This window comes from Gorilla gorilla, chromosome 22 (assembly GCF_029281585.2).
Source record: "Gorilla gorilla gorilla isolate KB3781 chromosome 22, NHGRI_mGorGor1-v2.1_pri, whole genome shotgun sequence".
In the NCBI taxonomy this organism is placed as follows: Eukaryota; Metazoa; Chordata; class Mammalia; order Primates; family Hominidae; genus Gorilla; species Gorilla gorilla.
Genome location: NC_073246.2, coordinates 16,617,477 through 16,630,504, shown reverse-complemented (window position 1 = coordinate 16,630,504; position 13,028 = coordinate 16,617,477).

Sequence of the window (13,028 nt, the reverse complement as noted above, 5' to 3'; positions counted from 1 at the left end):
CAGCGAGCATCAAATGTTGTAACCCTCTTTAAGCACCTGGCATGGTGCATGTTAATGATCATTGCCTTTCCTTCTGCAAACCACCACACCCAGGCAGAGTAATCTTTAAATTTAGTATCCTTGATTAAATGACTTTAAGTCAAACTCTCACTTAATCTTGGATGTTATTTTAAAATAACTGCTTAAAATAATTTGCAATCAATGCTTCTTATCTAAAAGTATTGATTTTTACTGGACAAGAAGAAGCAACAGGATTTAGTGTTGATGCGCATTAGAAAACCCAAGATTTTAATCTCCACAAATTGCCTCAAACACCTAGGTATAGTGCAGTGTTTGACAATTCAGCCTTAGATTTCCCACCAAATGTAGACAGCTGTAAACAAGAACATCTATTATAGTGGTATTTTTTCACCTACTAATTCATATTTCAGGGTTTTCTTTTCCTTTTAAATTTTTTTCACTTTAAGTTCTGGGATACATGTGCAGGACATGCAGGGTTGTTACATAGGTATATGTGTGTCATGGTGTTTTGCTGCACCTATCAACCCATCATCTAAGTTTTAAGCCCCGCATACATTAGGTGTTTGTCCTAATGCTATCCCTCCCGTCGTCACTGCCCCCTAACAGTCCCTGCTGTGTGTTGTTCCCCTCCCTGTGTCCATGTGTTCTCATTGTTCAACTCCCACTTATGAGTGAGAACATGTGATGTTTGGTCTTCTGTTCCTGTGTTAGTTTGCTGAGGATAATGGCTTCCAGCTTCACCCATGTCCCTGCAAAGGACATGATCTCATTCCTCTTTATGGCCGCATAGTATTTCATGGTGTATATGTACCACATTTTCTTTTCCAGTCTATCATTGATGGACATTTAGGTTGGTTCCATGTCTTTGCTATTGTGAATAGTGCTGTAATAAACATAAGTGTGCATGTATCTTTATAACAGAATGATTTTTATTCCTTTGGGTATATACCCAGTAATGGGATATATGGGTCAAATTGTATTTCTGGGTCAAATGGTATTTCTGGTTCCAGATCCTTGAGGTATCACCACACTGTCTTCCACAATGGATAAACTAATTCACATTCCCACTAACAGTGTAAAAGCCTTTCTATTTCTCCACATCCTCGCCAGCATCTGTTTTTTCTTGACTTTGTAATAATCACCGTCTGACTGGTGTGAGATGGTATCTCATTGTGGTTTTGATTTGCATTTCTCTAATGATCAGTGATGTTGAGCTTTTCTTCATGTTTGTTGGCTGCATAAATGTCTTCTTTTGAGAAGTATCTGTTCATCTCCTTTGCCTACTTTTTGATGGGGCAGTTTATTTTTTTTCTTGGAAATTTGTTTAAGTTCCTTGTAAATTCTGGATACTAGACCTTTGTCACATGGTAGATTGCAAAAATTTTCTCCCATTCTGTAGATTGCCTGTTCATTCTGATGATAGTTTCTTTTTCTGTGCAGAAGCTCTTTAGTTTAATTAGATCCCATTTGTCAATTTTAGCTTTTGTTGCAATTGCTTTTGGTGATTTCATCATAAAATCTTTGCCTGTGCCTATGTCCTGAATGGTATTGCCTACGTTTTCTTCTAGGGTTTTTTTTATAGTTTTGGGTTTTAAATTTAAGTCTTTAATCCATCTTGAGTTAATTTTTGTATAAGGTGTAAAGAAGGGGTCCAGTTTCAGTTTTCTGCATATGGCTAGCCAGTTTTCCCAGCACCATTTGTAAAATAGGGATAATGATAATAATAAAATTAAATATTTGAAAAATCAAGTTTAATTTTTTATATACTTATCAGCATTTTGTACTGATAAAAAGCACTGGAAAAATCCATTAAATTATTCCCAGCTACTAGATGTTAATGAGAAAGTAATATAGCAGATTCAAGCATAGTTTTAAAGACAAACAATATGATATGTGTCCAACAGTTGGTTAGAGCTCAGCACTAATGAGGCCAAGGTCAGGGGTTAATCCCCTCATGGCTAGTTAGTTTTGTTCTATTTCATAGCCAAAGGCAGCATCCATGACCTCAGATAGCTGACTTGGATATGCACGCTATTGATCATTAGGGAGTCTCGGCTGAAGGATAGAGGGCACCAGCACGAAACCATTGCCCATTATGGGAAGAACAACTGAAGGGTAGAACTACCCTGCTCCATTTGTCCATGAAGATTTTCCTTTACTATAATCATATTAGGCCACCAGGCATAATTCTCCACTTTCAACTTGGGATAACTTACCAGACAATAGTAAAAGCATTAAAATAGAAAACTGAGTTCTCCTCCTGGCTTGGTTCCTAAATAGAACTTGATTAAGTCATTACCCAATCCAGAACCCAGTTTTTACCTCTATAAACTAACAGAGTTAGACCAGATGTTTTTTAAGGCCCCATGCTGCTCTAAAATGGCCCCATAAATACATTCAAGATTTTTCTGGAGTGGAGCGTTGTCCAACATTAAACTCTATTACTTTCCTTTTGGTAGTGCAGAAGGCAAAATTTTAAAAGGACCTCAGTGAACACCACTGTATTAATCAGGGTTCTCTAGAGAAACAGAACTAATGGGGTGTGCATGGTGTCTGTGTGTGTGTATGTGTGTGTGTGTAGAGAGAGAGAGAGCAACATCTAGACTGGTGTTTCACTAAATATCTGGGTACTGTGGCCTAGCCATGTTGACACATAAAATAAATTAACCATAACATCTGACTTTTGGTATTTATGTCCTTGTGTAATCTTCATCCTTGCATGTTACTTGATTCCAATAGAGTAGGGCAAAGGTGACAGGAAGTCACTTTTGTGATTAGGGTACAAAAGACAGGCTAGCAGACTGCCTCTGTTGCCTTCTTGTTTTGCACACTATAATGAAGCCAGATTCCAAGTGGAAGAGACCTGCATGATAAGGAACTAGGAAAGGCATTCAGTCTATAGCCAGCAATAAAGTAAGGCCTCCAGCCCTACAGCCTTCAGGAAATTGAATGCTGCCAACGATCACTGAGTAAAATTAAAGGAGAATCCTTTCCCTAGCTGAACCTTCAGATGAAACCTTACACCTTTGGGCCCACAATTGATTACAATCCTGTGAGTGACCATGGAACAGAGAACCCATCTAAGTCAGGCCCATATTCTTACCCACAGAAACTCTGAGATAATAAACATGTATTTTTTAAGCCATTAAATTTGGGAGTAATTTGTTGCACAATTTACTGTTGCACAATAAATAACTAATACACAATTATTTGTATTACAATATTATTTGTATTACAATTATACAAATAATTATACAAATACAATTATACAAATGCAATTATTTGTATTACAATTATACAAATAATACACAATTATTTGTATAAATTTGTGCACAATTTATTGTTGCACAATAAATAACTAATATGGGAACTAAAATTAATGTGACAAGATACTGATCAGGGTTATTTGCAGATATACGAATGAATGCTAGTCAATTTAAGCAGAAAGGAATATACTACAGGTTATAGAGAGCCCAGAATTATTGGGAACTCAAAACACATACTCTAAGCTTGCAGGGATTACACCGAGAAGGCACAGTATAAACCAGCCACCAAAGATTGCTGCTGCTTCCATCACAGTTAGGAAGTGGCCAAATCAAGCAGCTACTATCAGAATGGCTGGATCCAGAACCACTCTCTCCACTGAAGTTTGTGACATTAAAAATAGATGCACACACCTTGCTGTTTCCCTATGTTAGTCAGGTTTTGTATCAGTGTCTTAATTTAGCATCTGTGATAGACGTGACCTAAACAGCATATCTTATTCTAGTAGCAAGAGAAGTTAGATGAGTTTTTTTCCTTCCCTTCCTTCCTTCCTTCCTTCCTTCTTCCTACTTCTCTTTTTTCTTCTCTTCCTCTTCTTATTCCTTCTTCTACACATTGATCTTCAGATCAATGAAAGACAGATGTCCACTTCAGCAAGAAAATATATATTCAAAATATCTAGAGAGTAACATAAGTAATGGTGATTAAATTCTGATTTATAAGTATCAAGCCTAACATCTGTAAGAATCCCCAGAAGGAATTCCTAAAAATAATGCAATACAGTAATTAGAAGCACAAAATCGGGGGGAGGAAGTCAAACAAACATTGTAAAAATCCCATCTTGGGTGGAGCATGGTGGCTCACGCCTGTAATCCCAGCACTTTGGGAGGTGGAGGTGGGCAGATCACGAAGTCAGGAGTTTGAGACCAGTCTGGCCAATATGGTGAACCCCGTCTCTATTAAAAATACAAAAAATTAGCCGGGTGTGGTGGTGGGCACCTGTAATCCCAGCTACTCGGAAGGCTGAGGCAGGAGAATCGCTTGAACCCAGAAAGCCTGGGTGGTGGAGCAGGACTCTGTTTCAAAGAAAAAAACAAACAAACAAACAAATCCCACCTTGGACAAGTTCTTTAAACTCTTTAAGCCCTTGTTTCTTCTCCTATAAAATGAGAAAACGATTTGTTACCTCTTAATTATCAGGTGAGAATAAAAAGTGACAATGTATTTTATACTATTAGCAGGAAGTCTGGGACAAGGTAAATGATCAATAGCAGGTGTTAACCCTAAGTACATAACTGTGGTTCGTAGTTTAATGGTACAAGTCCCATGGAGAACATGAGATTTAAGCTTAGCTTAAAAAGGAAGAACTAGAGTTAAAAATGATGAAAGAGAGGTGTTTAAGATGTTGTCACTGCACAGTGTCCCAGAACCTTTCACAAAAGGTCTTAAAAAACCACTTAGAGTCTAGTGTCTTATAAATGGGTAAATGGACACATTGAAAGGTGACATGTCATCTTAGAATAGGTGAGTAATGGAGAAGTCAAAGTAGGTGACTCCCAAGTTGGTATTCTAACCACTTAACTGCATTTCTTACTTGACTTAAACTATTAAAATTGAGAGTTTTTTGTTCTGTCTTATATTATCATCAACATTGACATAGCTATTAATAACATAGACACTAAAGGGAGAAAATGAGATTAACAATGGCATCCATCAGCTAGGTCTTCATCAAACTATGGACAAGGGGAGTCAATGTCAAAACAGTGCACGTAATCCTTTCCTTGACTTTGAGATTGTATAATGACTCATAACAAGCCAATATGTAAAACACAGATTACGTTGACTAAAAAGACTGCACTTTTCTTTCATTTTTATTGTTTCCTGTCATATCTATGATTACATACAGCTGTTTTTCTGCCACCAATTCACATATGAACACCTTTTGGTAGTTTTAATTGGTTTCCTCCCGTAAATAGAGACTTATGTTAAAATAAAATGAAATCAATAGATGAAGGTTAATTGTGCTCTGTTCTTTTTTTTATTTCCTAGGCTTACGGGAGAACTACTAATTGAATCTGATGAAAGCCATGGTTATCTCTTTAATCATCTCTAAAAAAAAAAGCTGTAAAGCAAAAAAGCCTGTTCCTACTTTAATTTTCTCTTAAAAGCATTTGTCATCACTACTGACACTGGACTGAACTACTATAGATCAGGAAGCATGGATTGTTTCTACAGAAAGGGATTTTAAAGTTTCTGTTCATCAGCCTTCGTTTTATACATGGACACCTGATTGAGCTGTGGGGGGGTTCCTGGGTCTTTTCCAGTTTCGTAGCAGCCCTGGGAGAGCAAGCCAGGTTCTGGGGTACCAGTTCAGTGCTTTTCCATTGCAAAGATGGAATTTGACATTTTTACCCATCGGATTTCCTATCACATTTTTTTGCAAGTTTGCTTGGCTTGCTCTTGTTTCATTTGTGGCTATGAAGATTAAAGAAGATAATAAGTGGCAGGAAACATGGCACTTAATAAACATTAGTTGTTCTTTCCTTGTCTGAAATCTTGTGTAAATATAATTTTGTAAATCACATTTAAGGACACTTAAGAGACCTCTGTTTTAAGACATCTGGAAGGGAATCTTTTTGCAAAGGAGGAATCTTTTATAATGCAAATAACCATCCTCTAGGTAACCTGTTTTGCCATCCTGGATATTTATAGTGCTCTGAGAAGAGTTTGTTGCTTTAGGATTGATATAAAGCTCTCTTCGCACACTAGTAGACAAATGGCAAAGTTCGTGCAATTTACCAGCCCTCTTCCTGATGGATTATGGCCCCGTGCATTCTCCAGGCGCTATAAGCTACAGGACCTGCCCTGCGATGAGAGGCTGTGTGTGGATGCTGTACACCACCCTCTTAGAGAAAGCAGAATTCATTAGCTGTATGGGGTTGTTTCTTGAAGACAGGAACTGGACAGGCTGGCAAGCAAGCCTTACTTTTCCCATCAGAAAGAGCTGATTGTTGCTTTTCCTTCTTCATTTTATTCTCACAGGAGGATAAAATCTGTTTTCCCTGAGAACCATAACATTATTACAGTAATATGCTGAGGGGGCTCTCTAATGCACAGACTGTCATCTAAATTCATTGGTTCCTGAAGTGTCCGCTTTTAATTAATTGTGCTGTCATAAATTGCTGGGCATTCTTTGATGATGATGATGACAGCTACAAAATAATTAATACCTTTAAAACACATCAGTGTGCTGTTTACACACTTGTCTTCAAATAGTACTAAATTATTAGTATTAGGGCTTGAAGAAGGGTGTTCTTTCTGAGTTATTTAGTAGTGACATGTGGTATTACATTTCTCTGCATTTTTGTAGCTGATCTCCCTTCTGGCTAATAGTGCTTCTTTGTGAAATTTCTGACCTAGATGATCAGTAGATTTTGTATCTATGCCGTCAAGCATAGAAGTAGTATCAGGTAGTAGTGAAGACACCACGCACAAAACCCTAGTTTTATCACTTACTAGTTGTGTGAGCTTAGGCAAGAATGTTGACTGCTCTGTGCCTCTGTTTACCCATCTATAAATTTACCTATAAATTGAGGTTAATTGTAATAGTATCAACCCTACAGATTGTTGTGAGGATTAAATTAATTACTACACAAAAAGCATTTAGAACTATGCTTGATACTGTATGTATTCCACCGTTATTATTCTGCAAATGTGTAAAATCAAGAAATCACAAAAAGGATAGGATTTTATCCTTGTCATTCTTAGTAACTTGCTTTTTAACTGACTGGGCTCTGACATTTACCAACATTCCCCTTTGCCATAGTGATCTCATTCATAACTTGGAAGACTTTTCTGTCACTGGAATTTTTCCATTCATTTGCAATCAGGTATGGAGGAAGGCAGTAGGACTTTTTCACATTTGTGATGACTTGTTACCAGTCACATAAATCTTCTTGTTTTGAGAATACAGTTGATAGCTCAATATATATTTTTTCATCTCTCTGATTGCCTTAGATACACTGAAAAATTAGTCTATGAACTTTTTCTTTTTTTAATTTTAAAATTGTTTTATTTTATTTCATATTTTAGTTGACACAATAATTGTACATATTTGGGAAGTATACAGTGGTATTTCAATATATATCGTGTATAGTGATCAGATCAGAGTAAGTAGCACGTCCATCATCTCAAATATCATTTCTTTGGGTTGGTAATACTCAACATCCTTATTTTAGCTGTTTGAAACTATAATATATTATTGTTAATCATCCTATAGTTCTATGGAACACTAGAAGTTATTCTTTCTATCCAGCATAATTTGTAACCTTTAATGAAATGATTTCAATCTTCTATCCCATTGATTGGATGCTGTTGTGTTTCATCGTGTATATTTGTCTTTGTTTTAATTGATGTTTTTAAGTCTTATTGCAGAACTTTCTTTCTATTCCTATAAAAATAATTTCAGCTCCTGGTACCATCCTGTCTATTGCTGGACTAGAGCAAACTTTGTCTCACTTTTTGGGTGAGGATATTCAACATGGAAGGAGAAATGGTGCTCCCCAGACAAGGGAGAAGTCTCAGGGACACAAACCCCTTTTCTGTATCACATTTCCTGGAATCACTTATCCTCGAGTAGTTAACTCCCAAAATGCTTCCTTTAGCCTTAAGAAGATAATATGAAATAGCTTTCTACTAATTATGCCCTGATAAGCTCGCAGCATCATTTTACTTTTTTTTGTTTTTGATTTGATGTTAGTGTATCCTCATATTTGTTAAAAATTTTAGTTCAATTTAGTACATTTATTAAGCATTCATGCTGTGCATGACAATGCTCACTGCTACTAAGGGGATCTCTTTCCTCACAAAGCCCTGTTGATATTGGCCACGGGCCTCCAGACAATTTGTAGAGCCACCTTTCAAAGTACAAGTATGTGGGAGAATAGTCTTCCTAACAGCCTTCAATTCTAGATCAGTTTGGAGTCAGATCAAGCCACACTCTGAGTGCTTCCATCTTGAGCATATCTAAATTGAGGCAAGGATGGAGAGTATTCAGAGAACAAGAGAGTCCTTTTGTTTTCCAGGAGTCTATGAGGAAGTAAAATTTGGTGAAAAATTTTGGAAGACTAAATGTTTATATGACTTTTATTGGGGTATATGCATTTATGCACCTAACATTAGCTCTAAGTCTTATCAAGTTCTTCTGGTGTTTATATTGCTTTTTTTTTTATTATACTTTAAGTTCTAGGGTACATGTGCACAATGTGCAGGTTTGTTACATATGTATACATGTGCCATATTGGTGTGCTGCACCCATTAACTCATCATTTACATTAGGTATATCTCCTAATGCTATCCCTTCCCCCTACCCCCACCCCATGACAGGCCCCAGTGTGTGATGTTCCTCACCCTGTGTCCATGTGTTCTCATTGTTTAATTCCCACCTATGAGTGAGAACATGCAGTGTTTGGTTTTTTCTCTTTGTGATAGTTTGCTGAGAATGATGGTTTCCAGCTTCATTCATGTCCCTACAAAGGACATGAACTCATCCTTTTTTGTGGCTGCATAGTATTCCATGGTGTATATGTGCCATATTTTCTTAATCCAGTCTATCATTGATGGACATTTGGGTTGGTTCCAAGTCTTTGCTATTGTGAATGGTGCCACAATAAACATATGTGTGCATGTGTCTTTATAGCAGCATGATTTATAATCGTTTGGATATATACCCAGTAATGGGATGGCTGGGTCAAATGGTATTTCTAGTTCTAGATCCCTGAGGAATCACCACACTGTCTTCCACAATGGTTGAACTAGTTTACAGTCCCACCAACAGTGTAAAAGTGTTCTTATTTCTCCACATCCTCTCCAGCCCCTGTTGTTTCCTGACTTCTTAATGATCACCATTCTAACTGGTGTGAGATGGTATCTCATAGTGGTTTTGATTTGCATTTCTCTGATGGCCAGTGATGAGCATTTTTTCATGTGTCTGTTGGCTGCATAAATGTCTTCTTTTGAGAAGTGTCTCTTCATATCCTTTGTTCACTTTTTGATGGGGTTGTTTGTTTCTTTCTTGTAAGATTGTTTGAGTTCTTTGTAGATTCTGGATATTAGCCCTTTGTCAGATGAGTAGATTGCAAAAATTTTCTCCCATTCTATAGGTTGCCTGTTCACTCTGATGGTAGTTTCTTTTGCTGTGCAAAAGCTCTTTAGTTCAATTAGATCCCACTTGTCAATTTTGGCTTTTGTTGCCATTGCTTTTGGTGTTTTAGACATGAAGTCCTTGCCCATGCCTATGTCCTGAATGGTAATGCCCAGGTTTTTTTCTAGGGTTTTTATGGTTTTATGTCTGACATGTAAGTCTTTAATCCATCTTGAAATAATTTTTGTATAAGGTGTAAAGAAGGGATCCAGTTTCAACTTTCTACATATGACTAGCCAGTATTCCCAGCACCATTTATTAAATAGGGAATCCTCTCCCCATTGCTTGTTTTTGTCAGGTTTGTCAAAGATCAGTTGATTGTAGATGTGTGTTATTATTTCAGAGGTCTCGCTTCTGTTCCATTGGTCTGTGTCTCTGTTTTGGTACCAGTACCATGCTGCTTTGGTTACTGTAGCCTTGTAGTATAGTTTGAAGTCAGGTAGCGTGATGCCTCCAGCTTTGTTCTTTTGGCTTAGGATTGTCCTGGCAATGCAGGCTCTTGTTTGGTTCCATATGAACTTTAAAGTAGTTTTGTCCAATTCTGTGAAGAAAGTCATTGGTAGCTTGATGGGGATGGCATTGAATCTGTAAATTACCTTGGGCAGTGTGGCCATTTTCACGATACTGATTCTTCCTATCCATGAGCATGGAATGATCTTCCACTTGTTTGTGTCCTCTTTTATCTCATTGAGCAGTGGTTTGTAGTTCTCCTTGAAGAGGTCCTTCACATCCCTAGTAAGTTGGATTCCTAGGTATTTTGTTCTCTTTGAAGCAACTGTGAATGGGAGTTTGCTCATAATTTGGCTCTCTGTTTGTCTGTTATTAGTGTATAAGAATGCTTGTGATTTTTGCAGATTGATTTTGTATCCTGAGACTTTGCTGAAGTTGCTTATCAGCTTAAGGAGATTTAGGGCTGAGACTATGGGGCTTTCTAAATATACAATCATGTCATCTGCAAACAGGGACAATTTGACTTCCTCTTTTCCTAATTGAATACCCTGTATTTCTTTCTCCTGCTTGATTGCCCTGGCCAGAACTTCCAACACTATGTTGAATAGGAATGGTGAGAGAGGGCATCCCTGTCTTGTGCCAGTTTTCAAAGGGAGTGCTTCCAGTTTTTGCCCATTCAGTATGATATTGGCTGTGGGTTTGTCATAGATAGCTCTTATTATTTTGAGATACGTCCCATCAATACCTAATTTATTGAGAGTTTTTAGCATGAAGGGCAGTTGAATTTTGTCAAAGGCCTTTTCTGCATCTATTGAGATAATCATGTGGTTTTTGTCTTTGGTTCTGTTTATATGCTGGATTATGTTTATTGACTGCTGTTTGTTGAACCAGCCTTGCATCCCAGGGATGAAGCCCACTTGATCATGGTGGATAAGCTTTTTGATGGGCTACTGGATTCGGTTTGCCGCTATTTTATTGAGGATTTTTGCATCGATGTTCATCAAGGATATTGGTCTAAAATTCTCTTTTTTGGTTGTGTCTCTGCCAGGCTTTGGTATCAGGATGATGCTGGCCTCATAAAATGAGTTAGGGAGGATTCCCTCTTTTTCTATTGATTGGAATAGTTTCAGAAGGAATGTTACCAGCTCCTCCTTTTACCTCTGGTAGAATTCAGCTGTGAATCCATCTGGTCCTGGACTTTTTTCGGTTGGTAGGCTATTAATTATTGCCTCAATTTCAAAGCCTGTGATTGGTCTATTCCGGATTCACATTCTTCCTGGTTTAGTCTTGGGAGGGTGTATGTGTCCAGGAATTTATCCATTTCTTCTAGATTTTCTAGTTTATTTGCATAGAGCTGTTTATAGTATTCTCTGATGGTAGGTTGTATTACTGTGGGATTGGTGATGATATCCCCTTTATCATTCTTTATTGTGTCTATTTGATTCTTCTCTCTTTTCTTCTTTATTAGTCTTTCTACCAGTCTATCAATTTTGTTGATCTTTTCAAAAAAACAGCTCCTGCATTCATTGATTTTTTGAAGGGTTTTTTGTGTCTCTATCTCCTTCAGTTCTGCTCTGATCTTAGTTATTTCTTGCCTTCTGCTAGCTTTTGAATGTGTTTGCTCTTGATTCTCTACTTCTTCTTTTAATTGTGGTGTTAGGGTGTTGATTTTAGATCTTCCCTGCTTTCTCTTGTGGGCATTTAGTGCTATAAATTTCCCTCTATACATTTCTTTAAATGTGTCCCAGAGATTCTGGTATGTTGTGTCTTTGTTCTCATTGGTTTCAAAGAACATCTTTCTTTCTGCCTTCATTTTGTTATGTACCCAGTAGTCATTCAAGAGCAGGTTGTTCAGTTTCCATGTAGTTGAGCAGTTTTGAGTGAGTTTCTTAATCCTGAGTTCTAGTTTGATTGCTCTGTGGTCTGAGAGACAGTTTGTTAAAATTTCTGTTCTTTTACATTTGCTGAGGAGTGCTTTGCTTCCAACTATGTGGTCAATTTTGGAATAGGTGTGGTGTGGTGCTGAAAAAAATGTATATTCTGTTGATTTGGGGTGGAGAGTTCTGTAGATGTCTATTAGGTCCGCTTGGTGCAGAGCTGAGTTCAATTCCTGGATATCCTTGTGAACTTTCCGTCTTGTTGATCTGTCTAATGTTGACAGTGAGGTGTTAAAGTCTCCCATTATTATTGTGTGGGAGTCTAAGTCTCTTTTTAGGTCTCTAAGAACTTGCTTTATGAATCTGGGTGCTTCTGTATTGGGTCCATATATATTTAGGATAGTTAGTTCTTGTTGAATTGATCCCTTTACTATTATGTAATGGTCTTCTTTGTCTCTTTCGATCTTTGTTGGCTTAAAATCTGTTTTATCAGAGACTAGGATTGCAACCCCTGCCTTTTTTTGTTTTCCATTTGCTTGGCAGATCTTCTTCCATCCCTTTATTTTGAGCCTATGTGTGTCTCTGTATGTGAGATGGGTCTCCTGAATACAGCACACTGATGCTGATGGGTCTTGACTCTTTATCCAATTTGCCAGTCTGTGTCTTTTAATTGGAGCATTTAGCCCATTTACATTTAAGGTTAATATTGTTATGTGTGAATTTGATCCTGTCATTATGATGTTAGCTGGTTATTTTTCTCGTTAGTTGATGCAGTTTCTTCCTAGCCTCGATGGTCTTTACAATTTGTCATGTTTTTGCAGTGGCTGGTACCGGTTGTTCCTTTCCATGTTTAGTGCTTCCTTAGGAGCTCTTGTAGGGCAGGCCTGATGGTGACAAATTCTCTCAGCATTTGCTTGTCTGTAAAGGATTTTATTTCTCCTTCACTTATAAAGCTTGGTTTGGCTGGATATGAAATTCTGGGTTGAAAATTCTTTTCTTTAAGAATGTTGAATATTGGCCCCCACTCTCTTCTGGCTTGTGGAGTTTCTGCCAAGAGGTCCGCTGTTAGTCCGATGGGCTTCCCTTTGTGGGTAACCTGACTTTTCTCTCTGGCTGCCCTTAACATTTTTTCCTTCATTTCAACTTTGGTGAATCTGACAATTATGTGTCTTGGAGTTGCTCTTCTTGAGGAGTATCTTTCTCGCATTCTCTGT